This window comes from Palaemon carinicauda, chromosome 4, assembly GCF_036898095.1.
Source record: "Palaemon carinicauda isolate YSFRI2023 chromosome 4, ASM3689809v2, whole genome shotgun sequence".
Taxonomy (NCBI): Eukaryota; Metazoa; Arthropoda; class Malacostraca; order Decapoda; family Palaemonidae; genus Palaemon; species Palaemon carinicauda.
In genome coordinates, this window is record NC_090728.1 from 161,876,812 (window position 1) to 161,895,204 (window position 18,393).

An 18,393-nucleotide genomic window follows, 5' to 3' on the forward strand; every position below is an offset into this window, starting at 1 on the left:
TGAATAAAAGGTATTAAGCCTCATGTGGGGGAGTGAACATATCATTCACAACCTTCGGTGGAGTTTAATATTTACAAACAGACTAACACTAAAATTTGTCAACTGTACTGATTAGATCTAATATTTTATATCATATATTTACAATGGAGTACATTGGCTCCAAGAAGTAGACCAGATCTCCTACTAAAATGGAAGAAGAAGAACAAACATAAGAATACTAGTAGAAGTATGTAAAGAATGTGGGTTAGAAATAAACAAAAATAAGGTATATAATTGTATATAATATGAAAGAAAATCCGGAAAAATAGAGGGTATTAAAGTAACAGATAGCATAAAATACTTAAGAATACAGATGGAAGGGAAAAGAAGTATGCTTAAAAAACAAAAGAAAATGATGGAAAAGGCAGAAAATCTAGCCAACTTGACTTACTCAATTATTGCGAAAAGATGCCATAAAATAATAGGAAAAACTTATTGGAAAAATGTAGCCTTACCTGGAATAATATATGGCTCAGTAGTAATGAACATAACAGGCAGTGAAATAGAAAGATTACAACAAATTGAAAACGGAGTAGGAAGAAAATTTTTGGGAGCATCACCATATGCAGCAGTAGCAAAGGATAGCAGGAGGAAGGCTAAGGTTTGTGAAAGGTATAGAAGAGGGGAGAAATGATTTGTTGAAGAAAACTCTGGAAGAAATGAAAGAAAATTAAGATAACAGGTTGGTGAAAGAGACTAGGAAATGGATGTAAGGTATGGAAATAAACGATAGAACCTTTAGGAGAATGGGAAGAGAAGAGCTCAAGGCTAAGATTAGAGAAGTAGAGGGATGAGATAAAGAGAGAAATAGATTAGAAATATACAAACAAGAAAAAGGTCAAACCTGATTCGGTTATTATGTACAGGGCTAGGGCCAACTGTTTAAGATTAAAAGATAGGAAAAGACGAAGTAGGAGGGAGGGTAGAAGCGACGAGAGAAGGAAAATAATAGAATTACAGCATCCGTACTAAGATGATAATAGAAAACGTGTTGTTTAAGAAAGAAGGAATAGAGAAAATAAAATATTTATCAGATGTGGAAAAAATAGAGGAGAAAATAAAAGAATTAGAATAAAGAAGAAAACCAAGGAGGTGCCGATGGAAAGGCGAATTCCCCCGTCTAACAACTGAAGTTACTGCTTACTGGACTGAACTAGAGACCCTAAAGAAGTTCACTATAAACACCAACCCCAAAAAATCGGGTGTATTAAGAATTAACAAAAGAAAGAAAGAGAAAGAGGTGGAGATTGAAACAAAAGTGAAGAACGGAAAAGTAAGTTTAGTTAAGGAATATAAGTATCTGGGTGAATGGTATACAGAGAAGGGAAACAAAGAATTGAGTATCAGTAAAAAAACCCAGAGGGTTGCATATATGACCCAAGAAATAAGAAAATATGGGGATACGAGAAAAGTTGGAAAGATGGCATTGGAAGTCAGAAAGAAAATATATGAAACAGTAGTTGTACCAACAATATTTGCCAACGTGGAGACCTGGAGTGTAATTAGGGACAAAGATATGAAAGATCTAGAAAACCTCCAATACAAGATAATAAGAAATATGTACGAACTACCTGCGAGTACTCCATATTGGGGCATACTTGCAGAAACAGGAATATGGCCGGTGTCCTGCAGAATAGAATATAAGAAGTTAATGCTCTTCCATAACATCATAAACTCCGAGGAAAAAAGATTAGTAAGAGAGATAATTGAGGATCAGTTGAAGAACCCGTATGGGAAGTGCTGGAGCAAGAGCGTAGAAGAAATCTGCAGTAAATATGGGATGGAAGTGGAAGAAATAAGAAGTTGGGGGAAAAGGACCCTGAAAAAAGAAATCAAGAAAAGAATTATAGAAAAAATAGAAGAAACTATTGAAGAAAAAAAGAAAATAATGAAAAAATTAAGATTTATTAAAGGAAATGGCCCTATGCCTTATATCAGAGAAATGTATCTGGATAAGGCATCCCTTGTGATGAAAGCAAGATTAAATATGCTCAACTTAAAAGCAAATTTCAGGGGAAAATATGATGACAATTTGTGTGATTTATGCAAAGAGGAAGAAGACACCACCGAACATTTATTTTTATGCCCAAAGTTAGAACAGCTGAAGAATGTAGAAATAAGTTTAGGTATGCTAAAAAATCCTGGCAGGGATCTGGCTGCATTTATAGATAGGGCAATGAATATAAAAGAAGAGTTTAGGAAGCCCAAACTGATTACCACAACAGGTTGCCAAAACTGATGATAGCAAGGTGTTATCCTATCCAATTTCAAAGTAGAAGGGAATAAACGTAAAGATAGAGAACCTCATTATGATATTAATTTATTTAAGGCACAGGTGATATAAACTTAATAACAATAATAAGAATAAGCTTAGAAGCTTTGCACCTATCTATAAAGAGATAGAGTGCCCGCAAACTTACTTTGCGGAGTGAGCAATAAGGAACCAGGAACCAGGATTGCCGGTATCCCGATAATTGTAAATTTGTGTGTTTTATACATAAAAACGCCGTGTAAGGTCGCAACGTTCAGTAAATCCAAGGGAAGACGTTCAAGTTACATTTTAACACTGCTAAGTTTTTGGACAACACTGAATTCCAGGTATGAAAATATCCTTTGGCTGAACTATGGTTACCCACTTTCTCATTCCTTGTCATATCCATGTTGTTCATGGGGAAGTTGTTGTTTATCTTGGTCGTATATACGGTAATATGAAGAAATGTGGTGGGTATTTTTGTAGTATATTACAGGGTAATGTAACTCGGTAAATATATGATACTTTATTTTCTAGCCAAATACATGAACCATATATTTTTCCTACTCGTTATCTTGTGTTCTATGCATTTCTGGCCTTGATTATTGGGGCAAACCACCCGTTCGTGAGCTTTTGGACCCCCTTATATAAAGAAAATTATGGGGGACCCCAGTAGGAAACTCGGGTTTGTAGGGTGGGGAAATGTCATAAACGAGTGATTTACAACAATAGTAATGGTCGGAAAGGTAAAATAAGAACAAGATAACCAGTTTGAAAAATGTATGGATCATGCAAGTGGCTGAACATAGGCCTAACATGATTAACACATTTGAGATTTGAAAAAAGGTACAAAACCTATCAAACCCACCTAACCTAACCTAACCTAGTAGTTCCCAGGTCACAACCCCTAGGCGGGGTCAAGCCCCCGGACCCCCTTTCCGGGTCACAGCCCCTTGCCTGGGGCAAGCCCCAGGACCCCCTTCTCAGGTCACAAACCTTCCAAGGTCATAACCCCAGGGCGGGGGAAAGACCCTGGACCCTCTTTCCAGGTCACAACGCCTAGGCGGGGGCAAGCCCCCGGACCCGCTTCCCAGGTCACGAACTAAAACGAAATCACAATTCACAAATAAATACTTACCTCAAGTTAAGGAGGTATAAGGTTGAGGGTCTTTTGTGACAAAGGAAGAACTGTCACTGACCCTGTCGTAAACGTAGACGTAGATGGGTGGGGGTACAGTTTGGCGGCTTAAGGCAGGAAATTATGTAGGTGCTCGGACCTCTTATGCTGGAAAAATAAGCACACTTTAGTTTGCTAATTATTAAAAAACGAAACATTAAAATACGTATTATAATAATTTTTAAATATTTAACTTAGCCGGTGAATATATAGCTGCAACTCTGTTGCTCGACAGACAAAAAACTGTACAAAAAAACTCGCCAGCGATCGCTATACAGGTTGCGGGTGTGCCCATCAGCGCCAACTGTCGGCCAGATACCAAACTCCATGTAAACAAAGACTCAATTTTCTCTCTGTCGACGTGTCGACAAGACGTACTTTACTCGCTGTTGCTAACTGGAGTTTTTCACATCATCTTTGGTGAAGTACTATATTCTGGTTTTGAGCTTTCGCTGTGCAGGGTTTTTCTTCAAATAAATCCTTGAACTCTTTTTTTGTATCGGATTCATTGTTGATGACTTAGATCGTTTTTTGGAATTTTCCCTTGACCAATTCAAAATGGCTGACCTTTCACAAGTTCCCAAGTTTAGAAAATGCAATGCTAGGGACTGTTCTAGGCGTCTTCCGAAGGCTTCTCTCGACCCTCACACTGTTTGTTCCAATTGTCGGGGTAAAACCTGTCAATTGGAAGATCGGTGTGAGGAGTGCGTGGGCCTTTCGGAATTCGATTTTATCGAATTTGAAAAGTACACACGCAGGCTAGAGAGAGATAGAATTAGGAGAAGTTCTTCTAGGTCTATTGATGTTTCCTCTCCTCATGCCCCACAACCTATTCCTTCCCCTGTAGTGGTTGTTCCTAACCCCCCTCCTAGCACTCAGGAACCATCGATGGCTGACATGATGCGTGCCATCCATGCCCTGGGGGAGAGAGTTGAGTCCCTTGCAAGTGACCGCAATCAACTCATGGCGGATGTTAAGGAGCTTAAGTGCCAAAGTGCCGCGGGAAGTGATAAAGTGCCAAGTGAAAGTGTTGTGAACAGTGTTGCGCTTGAGGGTTCGTCTGTTCGTGCCTGTCGTCCTCCTAGTCCGGGACCTCTTGCAAGCTCCCAAGTCCAGGGGAGAAGCAATGTCGCACGACTCATGGGTTCGAGAGGCTTTGATCAGCGAACAGACGTTCCCTCCATGGTATCAGGCGTATCTCCCCAAGATCGCCCCTACCTACGTAAGACGAGAGAGCCCGTTTATACCTCGTCGTCTGAAGGTGTTTCTCGTAAGAAACTTTGGACCAAGGTCTCACGACCTTTAAAGCGTAAATCGGTCCCTTCAGGACAAGTCCAACGTCACGGTTGTAGCCACTGGGTCAGTTCGGACTCGTTGCCATCATCTGATGACTGCTCACCGCCTAAGAGAGGCAAAGCGGTACCGCTTCAGTCACTAACCCCGTCTGTCGCCGCACCTGCTCCCGTAGACCCTAAATGGGCTTTGCTGCAAGACATGCAGTCCAAGCTTACGTCTTTGATGCAGGACTTTCATGCGGAGAAGGTTGCTACCGTACCTTCTGGCCAACAACCTTCCAAGCGATCGGTTGAGCGTCCTGTTGACGCTGAGGTAACCTTCTCGCGTCTACCAGTTGAGGTGGTTCCTCCACCGATGCGATCCAGTGTGGGTTGCCAGCCGCACGTTGACGTTAAGCGACGCTCGGAGGTGGTTGTTGACGTTCAGTGGTTTCCACTGCTCAACCCAGACGGTCTAGACAGTCTCGGGTGGACGCTGTGCGTCCTCGCGCTCCCATGGTTGTTGACAGTTCACAGACTGTGCAGCAGTTCCATGACGTTGCGTCCGGCTCCGTCACGCATGCACCAGTGCGACCGGACTCAGCGAACCAGACGTTGCCCACTCCGTTGCCGTTTCCTCATCAGTTTTCGGATGAGGAACTTTCTGATGAGGATGTTGCTGAACAACAAGACGATCAACAGTCAGAACTGGACGAGCCTAAGTCAACTCAACCATCTTTGGACTTTAGAAAAGTCTTGGCTGTATTCAAAGAGTTGTTTCCTGACCAGTTTATTTCTGTGGCTCCTCGTTCTCCGCCGTCAGAGTTTGTATTAGGCATGCCTTCTACCGCACCTGTCTTTACTAGACTCGTCCTCGCACGCTCATCTAAGAGAGCTTTGCGGCTGATAGGAGACTGGTTAGAGTCCAAGAAGAGTTTAGGGAAGACAGCATTTGCCTTTCCCCCATCTAAACTCTCTTCTAGATCGAGCGTCTGGTATGCCACGGGAGAAGTTCTCGGCTTGGGAGTTCCTGCCTCTGCCCAGGGCGACTTCTCAAGTCTTGTAGACTCTCCCCGCCGCCTTGCCATGAGACGCTCGAAGATTTGTTGGTCACCATCGGACCTGGACCACCTTATGAAAGGGATCTTTAGGGCTTTTGAAGTCTTTAACTTTTTAGACTGGTGCTTGGGAGCCCTGAGCAGGAAAATCTCTTCGACAGATAAAGATATTTCTTTGCTCATTATGTCCTGCATGGACAAGGCCGTCCGTGATGGGTCCAATGAGCTAGCTGCCTCATTCACGTCCGGAGTCCTGAAAAAGCGAGAGTCTCTCTGCTCGTTCCTGTCTGCTGGAGTTACACCATGCCAGAGATCTGAACTTCTCTTTGCTCCCCTTTCCAAGTGCCTGTTTCCAGAAGTCTTGGTAAAGGAAATTGCTGCTTCGTTAGTGCAGAAGGACACTCACGATCTAGTTGCGTACTCAGCTCGCAAAGCTCCCCCTTTGCCTTCATCTTCCGCTAGACCGAGGATAGACACTCCAGCGTCTCGCTTTATTCCGCCCTTTCGTGGCAGAGCCTCCAGCAGAGGAGGTGCTCGTGCCGAAGGGAAGCGAAGGAAGAGGAAAGGATCCAAGTCCTCTAAGGGCAGAGTCTGACTGCCCGCAACTTCAGACAGCAGTGGGAGCCAGACTCAAGAACTTCTGGCAAGCCTGGGAGAGGAGAGGCGCAGATTCACAATCTGTGAAGTTACTCAGAGAGGGGTACAAAATCCCTTTTGTACGCAAACCCCCTCTAGCAACGTCTCCCATCGATCTCTCTCCCAGGTACAGAGAGGAAGAAAAGAGACAAGCCCTGAAACTGGAAGTGTCTCTTTTGCTAGAGAAGGGAGCGGTGGTCAAAGTCTCGGACCTTCAATCACCGGGATTTTACAACCGCCTCTTCCTAGTTTCGAAGAAGACAGGAGGGTGGAGACCGGTGCTAGACGTCAGTGCTCTGAATGTCTTTGTCACAAAGACGAAGTTCTCCATGGAGACCACAAAGTCAGTCTTAGCAGCGGTCAGAAGGGAAGACTGGATGGTCTCGCTAGACCTAAGGGACGCCTACTTCCACGTCCCCATTCACTCAGACTCCCAACCTTTTCTGAGATTCGCTTTCGAAAATGTGGTCTACCAGTTTCGGGCCCTGTGCTTTGGCCTAAGCACAGCTCCTCTCGTGTTTACGAGGCTGATGAGGAATGTGGCCAAATTCCTCCACTTATCGGACATCCGAGCCTCTCTTTATTTGGACGACTGGCTTCTCAGAGCCTCTTCCAGTCGTCGCTGTCTGAAGGATCTCAAGTGGACTCTAGATCTGACCAAGGAATTGCGACTCCTAGTCAATTTGGAAAAGTCGCAACTGGTCCCATCCCAAACTATTGTGTATTTAGGGATGGAGATTCACAGTCTAGATTTTCGGGCTTTTCCGTCGGCCCCCAGAATAGATCAAGCCCTGTTATTCATCCAGAACATGCTGAAGAAGGAACGCTGCTCAGTCAGGCTGTGGATGAGTCTGGTAGGGACGCTGTCATCCCTGGAACAATTTGTGTCACTAGGAAGACTATACCTCCGTCCTCTTCAATACCATCTAGCTTTTCACTGGAAAAAGGACAAGACGCTAGAAGCGGTCTCGATCCCGATTTCCGAAAAGATAAAGTCTTGTCTGACTTGGTGGAAGGACAATATCAACCTAAGAGAGGGTCTTCCCCTGGCTGTTCAGACTACCAACCACGTTCTCTTCTCGGACGCATCGGACGTGGGCTGGGGCGCGACACTAGACGGTCGGGAATGCTCAGGACTGTGGAACTCGAGTCAGAGGAGCATGCATATCAACTGCAAGGAGCTGTTGGCAGTACATCTGGCCTTGAAAAGCTTCAAGTCTCTCCTTCGAGGCAAAGTGGTGGAAGTAAACTCAGACAACACCACGGCCTTGGCGTACATCTCCAAACAAGGAGGTACCCACTCACTGACGTTGTACGAGATCGCAAGGGACCTGCTCATCTGGTCAAAAGGTCAAGACATCTCCCTAGTAACGAGGTTCATCCAAGGCAACTTGAATGTCATAGCAGATTGTCTCAGTCGGAAAGGGCAAGTAATTCCAACAGAATGGACCCTCCACAAGGATGTGTGCAAGAGACTTTGGGCCACTTGGGGCCAACCAACCATAGATCTCTTTGCAACCTCGCTGACCAAGAGGCTTCCAATCTATTGCTCCCCAGTCCCGGACCCAGCAGCAATACATATAGATGCCTTCCTCCTAGATTGGTCACATCTGGATCTCTACGCATTCCCACCGTTCAAGATTGTCAACAAGGTACTGCAGAAGTTCGCCTCTCACGAAGGGACAAGGTTGACGTTAGTTGCTCCCCTCTGGCCCGCGAGAGAATGGTTCACCGAGGTACTTCGATGGCTAGTAAACGTTCCCAGAAGTCTTCCTCTAAGGGTAGACCTTCTACGTCAGCCTCACGTAAAGAAGGTACACCAAAGCCTCCTCGCTCTTCGTCTGACTGCCTTCAGACTATCGAAAGACTCTCGAGAGCTAGAGGCTTTTCGAAGGAGGCAGCCAGTGCGATTGCTAGAGCAAGGAGAGCGTCCACCATTAGAGTCTACCAGTCGAAGTGGGAAGTCTTCCGAGACTGGTGCAAGTCAGTTTCTGTATCCTCGACCAGTACCTCTGTAGCTCAAATAGCTGATTTTCTCTTATACCTGAGAAAAGGACGATCCCTTTCAGCTCCCACTATCAAGGGTTACAGAAGCATGTTGGCATCGGTTTTCCGGCATAGAGGCTTAGATCTTTCCAACAATAAAGATCTTCAAGACCTCCTTAAGTCTTTTGAGACCACCAAGGAGCGTCGTTTGGCTACACCTGGTTGGAATTTAGACGTGGTGCTAAGATTCCTCATGTCAGACAGGTTTGAGCCGTTACAATCAGCCTCCCTGAAAGATCTCACTCTAAAGACTCTTTTCCTGGTATGCTTAGCCTCGGCTAAAAGAGTCAGTGAGATTCATGCCTTCAGCAAGAACATCGGATTTTCGTCAGAAAAAGCCACCTGTTCGCTGCAACTTGGTTTTCTAGCCAAAAATGAACTGCCTTCTCGGCCTTGGCCTAAATCTTTCGATATTCCCAGCTTATCGGAGATCGTAGGCAATGAACTAGAAAGAGTCTTATGCCCTGTTAGAGCTCTTAAGTTCTATTTAAAGCGTACCAAACCTTTACGAGGCCAATCTGAAGCTTTATGGTGTTCAGTTAAGAAACCATCTTTGCCTATGTCAAAGAATGCTTTATCATACTTTATCAGATTGTTAATACGAGAAGCTCATTCACATCTGAGTGAGGAAGACCGAGCTTTGCTTAAGGTAAAGACGCACGAAGTTAGAGCTGTAGCAACTTCCGTGGCCTTTAAGCAAAATAGATCTCTGCGAAGTATAATGGACGCAACCTATTGGAGAAGCAAGTCAGTGTTCGCGTCTTTTTATCTAAAGGATGTCCAGTCTCTTTACGAGAACTGCTACACACTGGGACCATTCGTAGCAGCGAGTGCAGTAGTGGGTGAGGGCTCAACCACTACAATTCCCTAATTCCATATCCTTTTAATCTGTCTCTTGAAATGTTTTTAATGTTGTTTTTTATGGGTTGTCCGGAAGGCTAAGAAGCCTTTCGCATCCTGGTTGATTTGGCGGGTGGTCAAAGTCATTTCTTGAGAGCGCCCAGATTAGGGGTTTGATGAGGTCCTGTTGTATGGGTTGCAGCCCTTGATACTTCAGCTCCTAGGGGTCTATCAGCATCCTAAGAGGATCGCGAGGCTCCGTAAGGAAGACGTACTTATAAGGCAGAGTAATCGTTCAAGTCGACTTCCTTACCAGGTACCTATTTATTTTGTTTTTGTTATTTTGATAACTTCTAAAATGAAATAAAAACTCTTAGCTCATAAAATGTAAACATATTTTACTGGTCTCTACCCACCATCCTGGGTGTGAATCAGCTATATATTCACCGGCTAAGTTAAATATTTAAAAATGATATTTTGATTATGAAATAAATTTTTGAATATACTTACCCGGTGAATATATAAATTAAATGACCCTCCCTTCCTCCCCAATAGAGACGCAGTGGGACGAGGAGAAAATTGAGTCTTTGTTTACATGGAGTTTGGTATCTGGCCGACAGTTGGCGCTGATGGGCACACCCGCAACCTGTATAGCGATCGCTGGCGAGTTGTTTTGTACAGTTTTTTGTCTGTCGAGCAACAGAGTTGCAGCTATATATTCACCGGGTAAGTATATTCAAAAATTTATTTTATAATTAAAATATCATTTTTACTTGGCGGATAAAGACATAACATAAATATTGAATAAAATATTCATTTAGAATTCTGCCATGGAGAACGTAACTCTTGATAACCCGCCACAGCCTTTCGATGTTATGAGGATGTCCACCTGTCTTGGGATTCATAAAATTTTGTGAATGATTCACAGTGAGGTGCACATACCCCGCAATGGCGAGATATTTGTATCCTTTCCATAAATCACTGTGGATTACGCTCCCCTCATTGATATAGTAACGTTGTATCATGGGCCCAAGGATCTTGGCATTTCTTGGTTGGTCTATCAAAGGGACCACAGACATTTTTTTGCTCTCTCGCTCCATGCCACTGAACACCTACACACCTGAAAAGGCCTACCTCCGTTATATTTCGACCTCCCAAACTTGTATTCATCCACTTCGACGACAATGCCAGGCCCACTAATAGCCGGCAAGTTTTGGCAGTGATTTTCTGTGACTTCCGAACAATAAGATCTCCAGTTAACCGAAGTTTGTAATGTCCAGCCAAGGTTACAGGTTACATTGCCGTGCGAAAGCCCCTTTCAAGGAAATGATTCACGAACGGCAGTATTTCCCATGCTTGAACGTGAGCCTTTTCCAAGAAAGTGCCCTTAAATGCGGTTATGGAAAAAACGCATGCACGATGCTTTCCCTTAGTAGCAACCTTGACTGATCGATTACAAGCCCACTGATTAACTTGAGATCTAAAGAGACACGGCTGTTGGCAGGAAGGGCATTGAACGTCTGAAGGAATGACTCCATGGTTCTGTAGGAACTCATATGCCCATTTATTTTCTCTGAAAAAGAGGGAATGTATCTCCCACTCCCTTAGAGAACAACCTTGACATATGGAAGCCATGATGAAACTGAAGAGAAAAGGGGGTGGGGATAGGTGTTGTAAAAGAACAACCGGGAACTTGTGAAGAACTACTTGTAAGCTGTTAATTGGTTTAAAAAAAACCACCTGACAGGTACGTCATTGTAAATGCACAGAAAGCTCCGCAATCCATGGAAAGAAACGCATGCGCAGTAAGTCCCCTTCAGTCTCTTAAATGTAAAACATACTTCACATTCAAATCGACCGATATGTAAGTTATTATGCCCCAGCCCCCATTAAACATATAGAGAAAAACAACAAGGTAGCCAGCACTCATCCATTTTTTATAGCGAATTTAATTTTCGCTAGCAATTAAACTATCATATATTAACCAAAAACTACTTTTTCTATAGGAAAAGGTCCGTTCTCTTCGAAAATGTAGCCAACATTTGTACAGTATTGTACAATGTAGGGTATTATTGTACTTTATTACAGGATAATGTAACCTAGGGAAAAAACTACTTTTTTCTATAGGAAAAGGTCCGTTCTCTTAAAAAATGTAGCCAACATTTGTACAGTACTGTACAATATAGGGTATTATTGTACTTTATTACTGAGTAATGTAACCTAGGGAAAAAAACTACTTTGTTCAATAGAAAAAGGTCCATTTTCTTTGAAAATGTAGCCTATATTTGTACAGTACTGTACAATATAGGGTTTGTACCGTAACTGGAATAAAAACCCCACTATTTAATAGGGGTATTACTTTCCGCGTAGCTGAAATGACGAGCCATTAAATTTAACGAGGGTTAAGTACCCGTACCGCTAGTTAGCGGGATTAGGGAAGGGTAGCTTGCTATCGCTCCCCCTCACACACCTGTGATTGAGTTCACTTTGCTTTTGGCTCGGATGGTGAACGGACGTTGCCGCTCTTCATCCTTGCCGAATATTGGCAGCCATTAATGGCTTTTGCTTTTTCTTTTTCTCTTAGTGTGTGTTTGTGAAGTTGACTTCTGTGACCATGCGTACCTGCCCGGGACTCTCCGGCCGCCCTTGTGGGACATTTATGTCAGCAGTGGAGACTGATCCTCACACCCTTTTTCCTGTATGCAGAGGTCAACGGTGTGATAGCATAAATAAGTGTAATGAGTGTAGGGAGTGGTCTTCCAGTGGGAGAGGTTTGAGCGACAGCGGAAGAAGAAGTCTAAGCGGGATATAGGGAGAAAATCCCAAGGCCTCTTCTACTGTCTCCCGACCCTCCTCCAAAGCTCCTACTCGTCGGCCTCTTACGAGAGACCGTCGAGTAGTAGCACAGACCAAGTTGATGTCGGCCAACCCCGGTTCTCGAGAGATGATGTTGCTTCCCCTAGCAAAGCGGCCCCACCTCTCCCCCTGGGTAAGGCCTTGTCAATAACCCCTCTTTTGCAGATTTGGTCTTCCTTGGGGCTCACGGGTCCACCCTCCAAGGAAGCTTTGCTACAGTTCATCCGCACGGGTGCTTCTGTTCAGCAGTCATCGTCGCCGTCAGAGATAGATCCTCTGACCCTCGTCGACGTTTTAGTGTCAGAGGTGTCACATGCGATATCATCCAACTCCTCTACCCTCCAGACTCTCCAGCGGTTGCTGCCAACTTAGTTTCCCCCGTTCCTGACCATCCTTCGAGGGGGAAACTAAGTCCAACGTGTCTCTCCTGCAAGTGTTTCTTCCCCTTGGGGGATTTCACTTATAGAGAGGCTTTCGGAGGACTGCTGTGTCGCACGGTCAGCTTGCTAATCCAACAGCCCCCAGAGGGCGCATTCATCGGAAAGCACACCTTCCACTTCGCCTTAGAGGTGTCCCTTTACCATCGGGGAAGAGACGCCTCTTTGGTTCATCGTCGTCGCAGCCGTCCCCTGCAGAGGAGCCTCCGCTGCAGTCATCTGACATTCATCCATCGATCGTCACTTCTGCCACTAGGCCTGTGACTTCGGTCCTTGACCTCCTTGTGGATCGTTTGTGATCCCCTTCGGTGGATACTCGCCCTTACAAAGGGCACATCCCAGTTCCCGACCATCCATCCTTCAGACCTGCCGATCTGTCATCACCGTTCCTGTCACTGGTAAAGCCTCTTGAAGCTCTACCAAAGTGCGCAGCTGCGCGCCATTGCCCTGCAGCCCGCCAACCTACAGGACATCAGCGCTCACCAGCAGCTTGTCAGCACTCTACAGCGCTTCGGCGCGCCCCTTCACCTGCTCGTCCTCATAGAAGGCAGCAAGATCATGCACCTGCGCGCCAATGTGCTCCTGCGTGCCCACGTTCACCTGTGCATCCTGTGCTCACACGCCCAGGGTCACTTACGCGCCAAGCAGCATCCTGGGTTCTCTGCAGGTTAACCATGCTCCCTTGTGTACCTAGTATTAAGACGAATACTGTTGCGTCCCCATACCCTAACGAGGTGGTATTGGGAAAGTCTTAGTTACACAGTTTTTCCTTTTAAAGAACTCATAATAACTTTACCTGGACAGTCACACTTCTATATACCTCAACACACAAGCCTGCGTAGGCCGCGGGCCTTGCGTAGCAAAGTTTTAGCGAGGTGCAGGGACTCCTTATTTTTGAGTACTTACATACTCATAAATAGCCCCCGGGTAAAGCCAAAGCTAGATTGGCAGGGACGTCCATCCTACCTAATTGGTGAGTCACCCCTATTAAATAGCGTGGTTTGTATTTCAACTACGGAACAAATAACAAATGCGTAGATAATTTGTATTTTCCCTAACTATACAAACCTTAGCTATTTAAGGAAACTTACCCGCCAAACCTTTCCCCCTTGAAGTCCTACCTCCAAGCAAAGTGAGCTCAATCACAGGTTTTGAGGGGGAGTGGTAGCAAGCTACCCCCCCTACCCCCTGCTGACTAGCGGTGTGGGTAGTTAACCCTTACTAAATTTTAATGGCTCGTCATTTCAGCTCTGCCGAAAGTAATACCGCTAATGAATAGCTAAGGTTTCTATAGTTAGGAAAAATACATTTTTCAATATTAATCTTACCCGATGATCATGTAGCTGTCAACTCCGTTGCCCGACAGAAATCTACGGTCGGGATACGCCAGCGATCGCTATCCAGGTGGGGGTGTACACAACAGCGCCATCTGTGGTCAGGTACTCAAGTACTTCTTGTCAACAAGACCTCAATTTTTCCTCTGTCGTGCCGCCGGCAAGACCTACATGGATACGCTGTTGATTTTGGAGTCTTTTGTTCACGATTTGGTGATGTATTTGCTCTGAAGTTTAGCCTTCGCTGTTCAGGAAGCTTTATCCTTAGCTTAGCAAGCTTTTGGAATTAATTTGATTCATTGGTTAACGATCTTTGCTTAATTTTGGAATTCCCCCTTGACTACCTCTAAATTCAAGATGTCTGACCATTCCCAAGTTCCTAAATACAGGCAGTGTAGTGTTAGGACTTGTACTAGGCGTCTTCCGAAGGCCTCTATAGATCCTCACACCGTATGTTCCAATTGTAGGGGAAAATCCTGTCAATTGGAAGATCGATGTGGGGAATGTGCTGGGCTTTCGGAATTCGATTTTATTGAATTCCTCAGATATGCACGTAGGTTAGAGAAGGAGAGAGATAGGAGGAGTTCTTCTCGCTCTGTGGATTTTTCCTCTCCCCATGCCCCTCAACCTTTTCCTTCCCCTGTGGTGGTGACTCCCGAACCTGCTATGAGTGCTCAGCCTGCAATGGCTGATATGTTTCGTGCCATTCAGGCTCTCGGTGAGAAGGTGGAGTCGTTGGTTAGTGACCGCAATCAGCTCTTGGCAGATGTCAGAGAGCTGAAAGCGAAGAGTGCAGTGGGAAGTGTTAGTGCTAGTGATGTGCATAGTGTCAGTGTCAGTGTTGCGCATGAGGGTACATCTGTGCGTGCCAGTCGTCCTCCCAGTCCGGGACCTCTTGCAAGCTCCCAAGCCCAGGGGAGAAGCAATGTCGAAGGACCAAAGGGTTCGGCAGGCCTTGATCGGCGCATGGATGTATCCTCAGTGGTTGCGGACGTATCTGCTAAGGATCGTCCCATCCACTTACAGACGAATGAGCCCTTACATTCCTCGTCTGTGGAAGAGGTTTCCAGGAGGAAACGGTGGACCAAGGTCTCACGACCGCTCAAACGTAAGGTCCCTTCCGAGCTAGTCCAACGGCCCAGGTGTAGCCACTGGGTCAGTTCGGACTCGCCGCAGTCATCTGATGACTGCACACCTCCCAAGAGAGGTAGAGTGTTCCCTCAACAGGCCTCTGCTCCGTCTGTTGTTGCTCCAACCACAGTAGACCCTAAGTGGTCCATGCTGCAGACTATGCAGTCTCAGCTTGCGGCATTTATGCAGGAGTATCATGCCGAGAAGGTTAACACCTCTCCTGTTAACCTACAACCCGCAGAGGTTGTGCGCTCAGCAGATACTGCGGCTGCCTGCTCCCACACCCCACCTGTGAGAGCTCCTCCACCGATGCGCAGTCCTCACTGCCAGACGCATGTTCTTGCTGCACCATCTGCTAACATGCGTGAGCTGCCGCATCAGGAGGTGCCGGGTTCCAGCACTATGCGGCATTCTCCTCAGCCCATGCAGCATGCTCTGCAGACCTTACAGCATGCTCCGCATACCATGCAGCATGAGCCGCATACCTTACAGCATGCTCTGCATACCATACCGCATGCTCCTCAGCCCACCGCAGACCCTCCCACACACCAGCCCTCTGCTTTTGTTGTTGCCAGCTCGCAGACTGTCCAGCAGAGGCATGATGATGGATCCGCAGGTACGCATGCACCCGTTCTGCAGGATTCAGCCGTTCAGCTTGCTGCTTTGCCTTTGCCACTCACAACTCAACTTTCGGATGATGATGTATCGGATGATGAAGCTGCTCATCTGGATGATCCTCACTCTGATGTTGAAGGACACAAGTCTTCGCCACCCTCCTTAGACTTTCGCAAAGTCCTTGCTTTGTTCAGGAATTTGTATCCTGAACACTTTGTGTCTGCAACCCCTCGTTCTCCTCCCTCCGAGTTTGCTCTGGGCATGCAGTCTGCTGCGCCTGCCTTCACCAAGCTTGTTCTCGCCAGATCATCTAGGAGAGCTTTGAGGGTTATGGGGGACTGGTTGCATTCCAAGAAGCAACTGGGAAGGACCTCTTTTGTGTTTCCTCCTCCCAAGCTGGCTTCTAAGTCGAGCGTCTGGTATGCCACGGGAGAGGAACCTGGCTTGGGGGTTCCTGCCTCTGCCCAGGCCGACTTCTCAAGTTTGGTTGACTCTCCCCGCAGGTTGGCTATGAGACGTTCGAAGATATGCTGGTCCTTTTCCGATCTTGATCATATGTTGAAGGGAGTCTTTCGTGCCTTCGAGATATTCAACTTCCTCGATTGGTGTTTGGGAGCCTTAAGCAGGAAGACTTCCCCTTCAGATAAGGACTCGGCCATGCTGATCATGTCTAGCATGGACAAGGCAATTCGGGATGGGTCTGGTGAACTTGCGGCTTCATATGTATCAGGAGTCCTCAAGAAGAGAGAACATCTGTGCTCCTTCTTATCTGCTGGTATCACTCCTTGCCAGAAGTCAGAGTTGCTGTTTGCTCCTCTCTCCAAGTGTCTGTTTCCGGAGGAGTTGATTAAGGGGATGGCTGCCTCTCTTATCCAGAAGGATACTCATGACCTCATGGCTTCTTCTGCACGTAAGGCTAAGACCTTACCTTCCGTGCCTAGACCCTTCCGCCCTACAGCAGTTGATACAACTGCTTCTAGGTTCATCCCGCCCTTTCGTGGCAGAACCTCCAGCAGAGGAGGTACCCGTGCAGACAGTCACCGTGGCAAGTCCAAGAAGGGTTCCAAGTCCGCAAAAGGCAAGTTTTGACTGCCTTCCTCTCCAGACAGCAGTAGGAGCCAGACTCAAGACCTTCTGGCAAGCTTGGGAGAGCAGAGGTGCAGACGCTCAGTCTGTGAAGTGGCTAAGGGAGGGATACAGAATTCCGTTCTGCCTCAATCCCCCTCTAGCTACATCTCCCATCAACCTCTCTCCCAACTACAAGGAGAAGGACAAGAGGCTAGCGTTGCAACAAGAGGTGTCGCTCTTGCTACAAAAGGAAGCAGTGGTCATAGTCCGGGATCATCAATCCCCGGGCTTTTACAACCGTCTCTTCCTGGTAGCCAAGAAGACAGGAGGTTGGAGACCGGTGCTGGACGTCAGTGCTCTCAATGCTTATGTCACCAAGCAGACGTTCACGATGGAGACGACGAAGTCGGTCCTAGCAGCGGTCAGGCAGGAGGACTGGATGGTCTCGTTAGACCTGAAAGACGCATACTTTCACGTCCCCATCCATCCAGACTCCCAACCTTTCCTAAGATTCGTCTTTGGAAAGGTTGTGTACCAGTTCCAAGCCCTGTGCTTTGGCCTAAGCACGGCACCTCTTGTGTTTACGAGACTGATGAGGAATATTGCGAAATTCCTTCACTTGGCAGACATCAGAGCCTCCCTCTATTTAGACGACTGGCTTTTAAGAGCTCCCACAAGTCGTCGCTGTCTGGAGAATCTCAGATGGACTATGGATCTGACCAAGGAACTGGGCCTCCTGGTCAATTTAGAGAAGTCCCAGCTTGTCCCATCCCAGACCATTGTTTACCTGGGTATGGAGATTCAGAGTCGAGCTTTTCGGGCTTTTCCGTCGGCCCCAAGGATCAACCAAGCCCTAGAGTGCATCCAGAGCATGCTGAGAAGGAACCGATGCTCAGTCAGGCAGTGGATGAGTCTAACAGGGACACTTTCATCGCTGGCCCTGTTCATCGAGTTAGGGAGACTCCACCTCCGCCCCCTTCAGTATCATCTAGCTGCTCACTGGATAAAGGACATGACGCTAGAGACGGTCTCAGTTCCTGTTTCCGAAGAGATGAGGTCTACTCTAACGTGGTGGAAGAACAGCATTCTTCTCAAGGAAGGTCTATCTTTAGCTGTTCAGACCCCCGACCACCGTCTCTTCTCGGACGCATCAGACTCGGGCTGGGGTGCGACATTGGACGGACAGGAATGCTCGGGAACATGGAATCAGGAGCAAAGGACACTTCACATCAATTGCAAGGAGTTGTTGGCGGTTCATCTGGCCTTGATAAACTTCAAGTCCCTCCAGCTAAACAAGGTGGTGGAGGTGAACTCCGACAACACCACAGCCTTGGCTTACATCTCCAAGCAGGGGGGGACTCATTCGAGGAAGTTGTTCGAGATCGCAAGGGACCTCCTCATTTGGTCAAAAGATCGAAAGCTCACGCTGGTAACGAGGTTCATTCAGGGCGATATGAATGTCATGGCAGATCGCCTCAGCCGGAAGGGTCAGGTCATCCCCACAGAGTGGACCCTTCACAAGAATGTTTGCAGCAGACTTTGGGCCCTGTGGGGTCAGCCAACCATAGATCTGTTCGCTACCTCGATGACCAAGAGGCTCCCATTGTATTGTTCTCCGATTCCAGACCCAG

The 18,393-nt window shown here is 46.5% G+C and overlaps 1 protein-coding gene across 2 annotated transcripts in view; it reads left to right on the plus strand.

The window, feature by feature from the left end:
- The first annotated feature begins 2,454 nt into the window (after positions 1–2,454).
- The window catches only part of LOC137640121 (rhodanese domain-containing protein CG4456-like), a 39,975-nt gene continuing 24,036 nt past the window's right edge, over positions 2,455–18,393 (plus strand). Inside the window, exon 1 of one of the 2 annotated variants that reach the window (XM_068372597.1) lies at positions 2,455–2,637. The gene's annotated coding sequence lies outside the window, so the exon portion shown is untranslated. Of the gene's footprint in view, positions 2,638–2,737; positions 2,761–18,393 lie in introns of those variants that run through there. The other variant, XM_068372598.1, reaches the window with a different exon arrangement.